This window comes from Acromyrmex echinatior, chromosome 13, assembly GCF_024713525.1.
Source record: "Acromyrmex echinatior isolate Ae372 chromosome 13, ASM2471352v2, whole genome shotgun sequence".
NCBI classification, from domain to species: Eukaryota; Metazoa; Arthropoda; class Insecta; order Hymenoptera; family Formicidae; genus Acromyrmex; species Acromyrmex echinatior.
In genome coordinates, this window is record NC_141864.1 from 315,289 (window position 1) to 328,130 (window position 12,842).

A 12,842-nucleotide genomic window follows, 5' to 3' on the forward strand; every position below is an offset into this window, starting at 1 on the left:
CGCGCAGATACATTGTGAATCTCGTCTTATTAGATGTATGTTCATGGTTTTCAGTCACAATGCTTTCAGACGCAACTGAGCATCATGTACGAGGATGTAATAAGGATCACCATTCCGCAGGTTGCGTCACTTCTATCGGATAAACTTACTGAGTGGAGCATCATGTTCATATAAACTAATTTTTTTACTGATTATTTTAGCCACTATAGTCATATGTATTCAAAATTATAGAATAAAATATTGCTGCGCTATATAATATCAAAGTAGCAATATTAAGCTGATCTCTTGAGTTAAATAATATTTTGCAATTTTAAATTCAAAATGTAAATCAAGTCATTTCTGTGATTAATTTGAAGGTGAACAATTAACGTGTATGTATTTAATAATTATGACTTGAAGAAAAAAATGATCTTTTATTCCAAACCTATTCCAAACCTATTCTCCAAACTATCAAAGTAATTTTTTTCAAAATATATGTGAAATCTTTAAATTGCGCCAAAATACATTTCGTTGGAACACTTATGTTGCATAACTACTTTTAAACAATAAGACTCAAGTAGTCCTACATTTAATTCCTCTTAAAAAATAATCATCTTTAATTTCTTTTAACTAATAAAAATGGTAATATTTTTATTTATTAAAAATTTTTTATTAATTAAAATGAAACCCAAATTCTAACATCTTTATACATATTTTAAACTATTAAAGTAACAGTAATCAAAGTAGTACATATATTTGTATTTTCATTTAAAAAATAATGATATCACATGTAATCTCCTAACTCAATCTAAATGATACGTATTCTCTATTCTAAAAAATGAAAATCAGAGTATGTTAATTGAAATAATAAATTTTTAATGTAAAAAACTTGACGCTGCTAGACTAAGCCAAGTTTACTAGCGGCGCCAAGCCGCTTTTTTCATTACAAAATTTTTTATTTCAATTAAATACTCTTATTATCATGTATTTCTTTAGAATAGAGAATACATATCATTTAGGTTAGAAATTACGCGTGTAGTATCATTATTTTTTAAATGAAAATACAAATTACATACTTCTTGGGTTATTATTTTGATAGTTTGAAATAAGTATAAAAATGCATTTAGATTTATTTAATTAAAATATAAAAATATTTTATCATTCTGGATTCATTAGTTAGAAAAGGTTAAAAATGAATGTTATTCTTTAAGAAAATAAATGTATATAAAGACTTTTGTTATCAAATAAAAATGAAAATCTAAGTAAAAGGCATATAAGAGTCAATAATTAATAAGACTTAAATATAAAATATAAACATATAATAATATAATTTCACGATGTAATTCTTTCAAATGTCTCGATGATCTAACAATAATTACAAGTTTCGGCTTCTTGATTGAGCCATCTTCAGATTTACTATAATTGTAGTCGTGAACCACAGTTAATGATCTCCGATGGATTGTAGGAGAAACTGGAGTTAATAAGCGGTAAGTAGAATAATCGAGGCTACGTTACAAATAAATCACAGAGATAGGTTCTGAACACAAGAATTGTCGTAACACTTACTTAGAGACTTAAGTTGTAGACGTAAGTAATGCACAAGCTTTTGCGTATGACATATGATTTATTGCCGTCTCTCAGAGATACTAAGTAAGTATTGTCTTTCTAAGTAAGTGTTACGACAGTTCTTGTTCAGACACATACGCGTAAACGTGTGTCTGAACACTCAGCGGTGACTGCCGCTCAATCTGTTGTGAGATCTCGAGGCGGACACGTCTGTATTAGAAATTACGTTACAATTTAAAAAAATCATACACGTAAGTGAATATTTTTTCTTGAAGTCGTCTACAATTGTATATAATTGTCTGAGATATTTGATTTCCATTTACATAATAAATGCAGTTCTTACTTAATAAAATCCAACAGATTTTTTTTGTTTATCTGTCTTTGTTATCGTATAATATTAATGTTTTTAAAAAATGACGGATGAGGCTATTAAGCTACCCACAACACGGGAGTTATGACTAATTTAGTGACAACTTTGAGTAGTACCTACTCTTAAACTTCTTGGAATGAAATCTCACTATAAAAGAGTAAAAATACAGTTAGTTTTGAAAAAGAATGAAAATGTTTCATTTCTTGAAAAAGAATGGCAATATTTCATTCTTCTAAAGAGATTTACCTCAGTAGTATTGTAAATATTATAAGTTTGGTTTCCTCATGTACAATCTCGATAAAACTAAGCTCATTCAACGTGTTTTTGCTCGAAACAAACGAATTTAGCAAAAAAAAGCATTATTCTACCTTGCGAATCTAAATATTAATCGTTAAAATTTGTTAGGTTAAAAAACCTGTCATTCACTACGTTGTGGTAAAGACGGTGACAGAAAAATCCTATCGTTTTAAATATGGTTTGTAAATTCATTAATTTGAATCAGATCTTATAGGAATCTTGTACAAATCTTATAAAATCCGATAAATATGATAGGATTCATATCCGATCAATCGTGATGCTCTCGCGAGATCAACAATAGAAAATGATACAAACTTACAGAAAAATGATACAAATTGATAAAAATCCTATCGTTCTCAATCAACTTTTTTTACCAGGACGATCTCGCTCTGTTCTATACATAGCTGTATTTTCACTCTCTTTGAAATTTCACTCAAAAGAATTTAGAGAGTATTCTTTTTTTTTAATATAATGTAATGATTTTTGTAGTTTTAATGAATTTTAATAATAAAAATAAAATAGTTAAATTATATGTATAAAAAATTTTTCATATGTATAACTACGTATATGTATAAATATGTATGCGTGAATATGTATAAACGTACATAATAATATAATAAATTATATATGTTTATGATATCATTTATCATAAACATATATAAATATCCATGAACATATATAATTGTATATGAAATATGTCCTTCTTTCTTTTGTAAAATTATTTTTAGGTGTAATAGAATTAGTAATAATAATGTGAAAATATTAAGAATAATTAAGAGAATAATTTTGTCAACATGTGTATAGACACATTCTAAATAAAGGGTAACTTATCGTACTATATTCGTTATAACTATAATTCGGATAACGATTTGAATTAGATAAATTGTTATTTATTATTATTAAAATGCATTTTTATAAAAGTTTTTATAAATATTTTTATAAACATGTTTATGTTAAAAATTTTATGAAAGCTTTGTTGATATGTAAAGATTAAATATACATTAACCTTCATTTTAATCATGTAATCACCACATACACTTTATCCCGGGGCTAGTTCAATCAGATGGAATGCATTAAAAAAATGCATTCTTTTTCATATTAGTTATCAGTTTTTTCTTATAATTATTAGATAATCATCATTAGATAATCAAATGTAATAATTGATAGAATTTATTTTTTCGATAATCTCTTAATTCGTCTTTTCGTAAAAATTCGGAACTGAAAAATGAGTCTATTCCCTGTCTACCTTATGTTGACAAACAGAAATTGTTCCCAAACAACTGGTCGACTGGTCGAATGTTAAAATTTCAATTAAACTGTGAAATAATGTGAAGCAATTGAGAACAACATCTAAAAGATGAAATAATTTTTCAATCGCCGATCATAATAAAACTCACCGGAGAAATCACAATCCTGATAAACATTTTTTTCATAACTTTTATATGAATTGTACAATAACATTTTTCAGAAATATTCGGAAAGTTTATATCTTCTCTCAAAACTTCTCATACAGGGTGGGCCATCTATTGGTACGTTTTTAAAAATGCGATCAAATGAGCATACATTGATATTTTTTATTAATTTTTTTTTGTTGTGAAGCTAAAAGTATCCGCGTCAAGAATGAAAAACGATTTCGTTCATGTGGCTCCCTCTACTGGCCTTACAGTATGCCATTCGGTCACCCCAATTATTAATGACATTTTGGACTACCTCGGCGCCAATTTCACTCAAAACAGTCGTAATATAATGTCATCCACTAACATCCCTTTCTCACGAACTTTCCTCACCAATTTGCGTATAGCTCCTTCGGTGGGTGCTCTATCACGACCCATATTTCTTTTCAAAATTCGTACAGTTTCGGCGACACAGCACTGACTTTGAAAATAAGTTTTTAAAATTTCAAAACGCTCTTCAAGAGAAAACATGTTGTTTCGTGCCGCGGACGGTATGACTAATAAACTGTCAAAATTTCGGGTCTGTAGCTCGTTCGGTGTTGCCATACGATGAAATTCAAAAACGTACCAATAGATGGCCCACCCTGTACAAATGAATTCTGAAATATTCTGAAATTTCTTATCCCATAAATTTTAAAAAGTATTTTTAAATTTTTTTAGATTTTGTAACATTTCAGAAATTATACTTATAAAAAATCTTAAAAATCTTACGATATTTCATAATTAAAATATATGAAAAATTCTGAGAAAAGATGTAAATTTTCTGAGAAATGTTCCAATTCGTATACAAAATGTGAGAAAGTTATAAAATTATAGAGAAATTCTGAAAAATTATTATATATACAAATTCTAAAAAATTATATGAAAAATTCTGAGAAAAATTTTCATCAAAGAAGATAGAATGTTAAAATGTGTGTCCAATGATGGTCAAAAATATTCTTTTATGGAAAATGAGTCAAACGCATAATTAAGCAAACGAGATGAACAGACTAACGTATGTGAACGTTACAAAAGATAAGCGCTGACTAAACAAAAATTAGCAAAATTCATGCAGTATCGGTGATGCAAAGTCATATACTATTTATTATTGGTAAATATGCTTTGTGAAGGCCTAGTATCTATCTGTAGATTTAAACTATTTTTCTGTTTTTTAATATTAATTATTTCAGAAATTAAACGTTTACTATAGCACGGTTCTTTAGCCACAATTAAATTTACATTTAATTTTTGTTATCCCAATCAAAGTCATGTTTAAATTGTAACCTATGTTCAGTTATTAATGAATGATTTGGAAGTTTTCCAGTTTATATTGCGTTCTGTGATTCTCGTCTTAAGTTGTCTTCCGGTTTGACCAATGTAAGACGTTATAATCTTTACAATTGATTTTGTATACTACATTATTTTTATTAAATTGTGGGAATTTATTTTTGGTACGATTAATGATAGAATTCAATACCATTTAAAGAAAAAAATAGGTTTACAAGAATCATTTAATACTAATAATTCACCAGAACGAACAGCATGGTTTACGGTATCATTCATACCATCGATCACAGAAAAATTTAATGGATTCAACAGCAAGGACACAAAAGTTTCGTTTTATAGCACAAATAAATTAAAAAAAAATAAATTTAAAAAAATTTATTATCCTTGCTGCAAATTCCTATGGGGAATTTTCCTATGGGTTTGCCTAATCATGGATACCTATGATAAATTCGACAGGTCCCGATGGGAGGAGCATATCTTGCTATAAATTCTCATGGGTTTTTTCATGGGTTCCTATAGAGGACTATAAGAGGCTGCGCACAATGAAAGGAATAGGGAACAGGAAACAGAATAAGAATTTCAACCTATCAGAAACTGTATATTCTACAATACATGATTTCTGATAGATTGAAATTCTTATTCTCTGTTCCCTATTCCTTTTATTGTAAGCAGTCCCTAAGATTCTGTAGGAACTTATATAGTGTAAACAATTGATGACAATAGAGAAAAATATCAGGACGCTCTTCGTTTTGAACTCAGGCCTGGTCTCTCCTCCGAGTTGGTAGACTTCCATCCTGACACTGAGCTACACAGTTCTGACGCTGATAGCTTCTCTGTTGTGCCTATTTTTTTTAAATTTCTTATATAGGTATCTATAAGATTTACGTATATATAGGCTAACATAGGAAATTTTTCTACAAGGTTTTACATAAGAATCTACGGCATCAGTCCATGAAAAGAGGCTCTTATAGAATCGCATGGGAAAAAGAATGATGTGCACATTGATGCAATCGAATAAATGACAAACAGAATGTCTCGTATTTGGGACTATTTTCATGTGCAGATAAAGTAGACTAAACTGAGTCGAAAAGTCCTGTATCATTTTGCAATTTTCAAAATAGTTAGTTTTTAAAAATTGCCGAATAAGCGTAAAATCAATGTATAAGACAACTTTAAGATATTTTTCAGAGTTCTTTATGACATATTTTAAAGATGTTTTTTTCAAACTTTTAAAGATATCTTAAAGATGTCTCATGCATCGATTTTAGACATTCTGCTTATTGGATAATAATTGCGAAAATTGCAAAATGATAGAGGACCTTCCGGTTCAATTTAATCTGCTCTATTTGCACATAAAATAGTTCCAAATATTTTGTGATACCCTGTAGAGTCCCAAAATAGTCACAAATATTTTGAGACATCCTGTATAGTGCCTATAATATACATATTAGAATATGTCCACAAAATGCTATAACAACCGACTGATGTAATTTCACGTGAAAATCTAAGATAATTTTTCCATAACTTCAAAAATTGAAGGTCACGTGATAAGCAAGATGTCATTGGTGACTCAAAAAAGTTATAAGTATATATTTTCCTTATGGCAGTCAGGATTTTTTTTCACCCGACGTGGAACGTACCTCGTTTAGTATTATCGTGACTTCCAGTTTTTGGAAATTATGAATTGTTCTCTCAAGTTGATATAAGTACTCATAGGAATGCGGAAGAGATGCCTCATCGGAATTAAAGACCTATTAGGATACTACTTTGACGTATAAGAACATGTAGGTTTACATAGGAGTTAGAACAGAGGAGATGTGTACATACGTCATCCTATGGTAGCTTATAGGCATTTTCAATCCCCATGGGGCACTTCTCCTTTGTCTTACGTACTTACATGTTGCTATATATCAAATATATCCTATATATCTTTTAGTTCTCATGGGACATTTGTCCACATTCTTGTAGATATTACTCTATTTGCGTTCCTATGAATATCCTACGTATATCTGTACATGCTATGCAAATACTATAGGTAACTACGCAAATTCCTACAGAATCTTATAGTCCTCTATAGGAACTCATCCGTTCAAAATATATAATGAAAGTGTTTTTTATTTTTCTCTCTACGAGTCCTGCGAACGGAAATATTGCGATGCAAAATCTGAAATCTTTGATTTTATTTATTTTATTATTAAGACTCCTGACTACTCAGCCAAGAACTTTGCGTTGACGACACAGAATTAGACGGCGATCTGGCGAAACGGTAGCCACACATTTAAGCACGAACCTATGTCCATGTGCTCGCTTGCGGTGCGCTAAGAGTGAACGAGACAGCGAGCTCCTTCTCACACTAATCACTTATTTCAAGCAACCGAAAATGCTTTCTCGGCGGCCGAGGGGTGGGGAACATTCTAAATAACATATAAGTTTTAATAAATTGTAGTAATAGTGTACTCTTCTCATTAATCCAGAATAGTATAAATCATGTTAAAACGCAACAGTTTACGAGATATTTGATTGTTTACGATTTTTCATGCGCGTTATATGTATACCTCTTCTTCATAAACTCGAGTAGCAAGAATAGTTCAATAGAAGTAGAATTTTAAAAATTATAAATCAGCATTTCTCTTCACGAAAGTCGAAAGGTCATCATAAAAGAAATGCATATGTTCAAGACTTGAGACTTGTGAAGAAAATATGCGAAAAAAAATCGAATAGTTGCGAAAAGCACATTTTTCGCTAATAAAACGAAAAATTGATTGTATGGAAAAAAATTCGGTATAAAAAATATAAGTATTCGAAATACCTACAAAATGAGACATGGAATATTAAAATCGATCTATTAGGTCAGTAGGAAAAAAATTAAAAAACACCGAAAAAGGCCTTTTTCTTCACTCGCTCTGTGATCATTGAGATTTAAATGCAAAGTTTCAAAATTCTTGTAAAATGTAGCCCTCGTAATGACGAACAAATCTAGTCCTAAACAAACCTGAAAATGTTCATTAATTTTTGCAAAATGCCATTTGTTCACTAAAAACCTGTTTGCGGAAAACTTAATTTCTTCATCTTTGAGCAGTCACAGCAATTTATAGGGATTTTGCTTCTTCAAGAATTGCACTATTATGTACACTTAATAACAAAACGATTTTTTTGCAGTTAAACTATTATAAAACGACTTTAAAAAGTGGGTATCTTTTTCCGTGTAAAAAAAAAAACGGAAATAATTTCGTTAATATGCATGATATCAAATAGCCGCGAGAAGGATTTGAAATCTGACATTTTTCTATGAATTAAAAAAAATGATTTAAAAAAAAAGATTACCCTCCGATTATTAGGAGCCGAAATAACAATTTTTTTTCAAAAAATCATTGTGGCTCTAGTTTTTAAGATTAATAGTTCTATCTGGCATCAATTTGTCAAGGAAGAATGGAATTTGCTGTTAAAAAAATCTCGAATTGTAACCATGAAATTTTTAGTTTAGAAAATTTTTTCTTTCTTGAATTTTTCTTTTTTCGATTTATTATTAAAAAATCACGTTTAAATATGGAATGCATGTCTGATTAACAAATTTAAGTTACATTAGCTATGTTTCTTTATTTAGTATGCTATAAAAAGTGTCCAACTGGACAATTAAATGTACTGAATTATAAGTACAAAATTGTTTTTGTGAATTTAATTGTAGATGCAAATATGACATATGTAAGCAAATAATTAATAAGTAATTTGCTAAATGTTAGCGTAACTGTTAAATATATAACACTAACTTTCACATATAAAAGTAAATTAGTGTTACATGAAAAATTAGTGTTACATGAAATTCTGCAACTATATTCAATAGTTCCACTAACATTTGGCAAATTATTTATTATTTACATATGTCATATTTGCATCTGCAATTAAATTCATAAAAATAATTTTGTGCTGATAATTCCGTACATTTAATGTCTAATTGGACACTTTTTACGACATGTTAAATAAAGAAACATAGCCAATGTAACTTAAATTTGTTAATCAAACTTGCACTTCTTAAACGTAATTTTTTAGTAATAAACCGAAAAAATAAAAATTCAAGAAACAAAAGACTAAAAATTTCATGATTACAACTACTTTGCGAAATTTGGTTAAGTTATTTGTTTATATCTCGTCGAGTTACTCCAGATTAAAAAAAATCAGGTCAATTTATTTCCACGTCAATTTATTGCTGAGAAAATATAAATTTAACAAATTTTAACACGAAATCAAATATGCGCGAATCGCCGAGCGGATCAATTTTTTCCACTCGACTACGCGCCGGCTTCCCTCCAGGGTTGTTTTGTTTAAAACTTTTTTCTTAAACAAATGTTTAAACGCGTTTTAAACATCAGATTAAATTAAACATACTTTTTTAAAACAATTTAAAAAAAATGCTTAAAATGTTATTTTTTTGAAATGTGTTTTTAATACTATTTAGTAGAGAAGGTGATACCCTATTACATTTTACACGATAACTTGGTTTACTTGGTTAATAATGAAAGTTTACAACTTGACAATTACATTCATTAAAATGTTGTTGAATCAATTCTGGACTCAAAATTACGAAATATTTATTACTTAGGACACTATTAATAAAAATGTGACAACATTGCATAATGGCGAATCGAAGAGAAACATGGATGATAATATGGCCTATAAAGATAGTCTTAAAAAGTTAGTTTTGTTTAGAAAACAATAGTTTGGTTATAAAATTAACGAAAAAGTAGAGTGTATTGCAGAATATATGCATGTATACAATATATTGTATATACATACATATATACATACAACTTTATGTATACAGGATATTTGAAAAATAATGATAAATCTTTCATATAAGGGCAGAATGGAATAAACTGAGAAGAAAAATTTTCGCAATAATTAACAAGATATTAATTGATAAAAATTGCTGAAAATTAGTCTTTAATAATTTTTTACTTGAAAATATTTTACAGAAAAGCAAGCGACAATTGTTAATTTTCTTTTCATAGAGCTCTAAGAATTTTTTCAGAATTTTTTAATACCGTATTTTCTTATATTGGTAAAAATGAAAAAATGAAAAAATGTAATACTAAAAAGTTGATAAAAAATTCTGAAAAAAATCGTAGAGTTCTATGAGAGGAAAATAAACAATTTTTGTCTTTTACAGTTTTTCTGTAAAGTTGATAGTATTTGAGTAAAAATTATTGAAGACCAATTTTCGTCAATTTTTAGCAATTAATATCTTGTTAACTATTACAAAATTGCAAAATGGTAGAGTACTTTTCTTTTCAGTTTATTTCATTCTGTGTCTATGCGAAAGATTTATCATTATTTATCATTATTTTCCAAACACCTTGTATATAAGCAACTTGGTAGCCTATAAAAATGTATAGTAACGTAAATTATACATCAATATTAGAATTACAATTAGTTCAAGGAATAATTATTGTGAAATAAAAATCTCAAAAAAGAAGCTGTGAGTAATCAATACACATAAAGGACCACATTAGCAAAATGCCATGCTATTTGTTGGCGCTTATCAGTGTGTGTGTGGCTCAGCGGGCTTGATACCAACTCGTTGGCTTTGCGGCGTGATTGCGGTATGTTAGCGACGTGCCGTATCGCTGATGGGACCCACCGAAGGTGGAGGGCATGCGCGCGACTATGCTGCCTGCGTGTAAACCGTCGCGCTTCTGGCAGGTTTTCTCGAATTTTTCATGTGCGACCTTCTCGCTAATAACACGTGCACGACCGGTGCACAAGAGTTTTATTATTTTAACTTTATGGTAGAAGACGCGAGTGTAATTCAAGACATAATAAAAAGAGATCTTTTATCAAGGCAAAGTTCATTTTATCTTTTATCACACGCTGTCAATACCGACACGGACAAGCCACAAGGCATGAGACACAGATCTCGGACAAAGAGAAAATAGCGCTACACATAGCGCAACGGGGACACCAAGGTCCTCTACCTAACACTATTGTTTAAATTTGCATAACTTAAAATATATAGAGTCAAATAAAATGTTAAATAGCAAACAATTACATTCAAATATACATATATTTATGTAATAATATGCTCAAATTTAAGAAAAATGAGGAAATAGATGTAATTAAATGCTAAAATGTACTTTAGAAACGTTTCAAAATACTTGAAAATAAAAATGTTTTAATAAAATATAATAAATATATGTTTAAAAGATGTTTTTTTTATTTTAAACGCAATTTTTTTTAAGCTGTTTAAAACATATATAAAACATTAAAAACATATTTTAAACAAAAAAAAACTGAATATTTAATTTTTTTTTAAATACGTTTTTTATCAACCCTGCTTCCCTCACTCCGTGCGGCGCACTCGCTCGCGTTTCAACTTTCCAATGGTTTTAAATAAACTTTTTCGGCAGCAAAAAATTCGAGAGAGTTCTTCAACAGTAAAAATTCAATTCTTCCTTGATAAATTGATGCAGATCGAACTCTTAATCTTAAAAACTAGAGCCACAGTGATTTTTTGAAAAAAAAATTATTATTTAGGCTGCGAATAATCGGAAAGTAATCTGTTTTTTAAAATCATTTTTTTTAATTCATAGAAAAATATCAGATTTCAAATCCTTCTCGCGGCTATTTGATATCATGCATATTAACGAAATTATTTCCGTTTTTTTTTTTACACGGAAAAAGATACCCACTTTTTAAAGTCGTTTTATAATAGTTTAACTGCAAAAAAATTGTTTTGTTATTAAGTGTACATAATAATGCAATTCTTGAAGAAGCAAAATCCCTATAAATTGCTGTGACTGCTCAAAGATGAAGAAATTAAGTTTTCCGCAAACAGGTTTTTAGTGAACAAATGGCATTTTGCAAAAATTAATGAACATTTTCAGGTTTGTTTAGGACTAGATTTGTTCGTCATTACGAGGGCTACATTTTACAAGAATTTTGAAACTTTGCGTTTAAATCTCAATGAACAGAGAGCGAGTGAAAAAAAGATCTTTTTCGATGTTTTAAAAATTTTTTTTCTACTGAACTAATAGATCGATCTTAATGTACCACGTCTCATTTTGCAGTTATTTCGAATACGTACGTTTTTTTATACCGTTTTTTTTTTCATATAATCAATATCTTTCGTTTTATAAGTGAAAAACGCTTTTTCAACTATTCGATTCTTTTTTGCATATTTTCTTCACAAGTCTCGAATCTCGAACATGTGCATTTGTTTTCTGATGGTCTTTCGAGACTTTCTTTTTTGAAAAGACATCCTGATTTATAATTTTTTTCCGATAAAATTCTACTTCTATTGAACTATTCTTGCTACTCGAGTTTATGAAAGAGATATATTATATAACATATAGCATATGAAAAATCGTAAACAATTAAATATCTCGCAAACTTCCAGTCAGAAATAATTTCTCGAAAAAAGTTCGTTTCGATGTCGAAAATAAAAATTTTCGAAATTTCTATTGATTTCGACGGATTTTTGGCTCCAATTTCGATTAATTTTCGAGTTGGAAATAAAATCTTGAATTGCAGCATAAAAATATACTACTAGTGTCACTAATACAATAAGTAAATTCAAGTAGTGTCATTACTAGCGTAATAGTGATAGAGAAAATTTCATTAAAGTTTCATTGAAATTTTATAGTGAAAACAAATATGATTAGCATCATATTTCAAAGGATACACGATAAAATTATAATAAAAAAAAATTTATTTTATGAATTCGAAAACTAATTTTATGATGCATCCATACGTGGTCACCCATTCGAATCCTCCACTTACCATCCTTCATTTCTGTGATCGTACGGGAATGCTCTTTCGAAGAACCTATAAACACCTATAACGCTGATGGATATATAATTGTAATATATCTGTTCAAAGATGTTGTGAAAGAGACGGAACACATAAAAAAATATATA

General features: G+C 29.0%; 1 protein-coding gene across 1 annotated transcript in view; it reads right to left on the minus strand.

Annotated features, from left to right (window-relative positions):
* wake (ankyrin repeat and fibronectin type III domain containing protein wide awake) overlaps nucleotides 1-12,842 on the minus strand; it is a 271,094-nt gene that overhangs the window by 198,277 nt on the left and 59,975 nt on the right. The gene's annotated exons all lie outside the window — the stretch shown is intronic.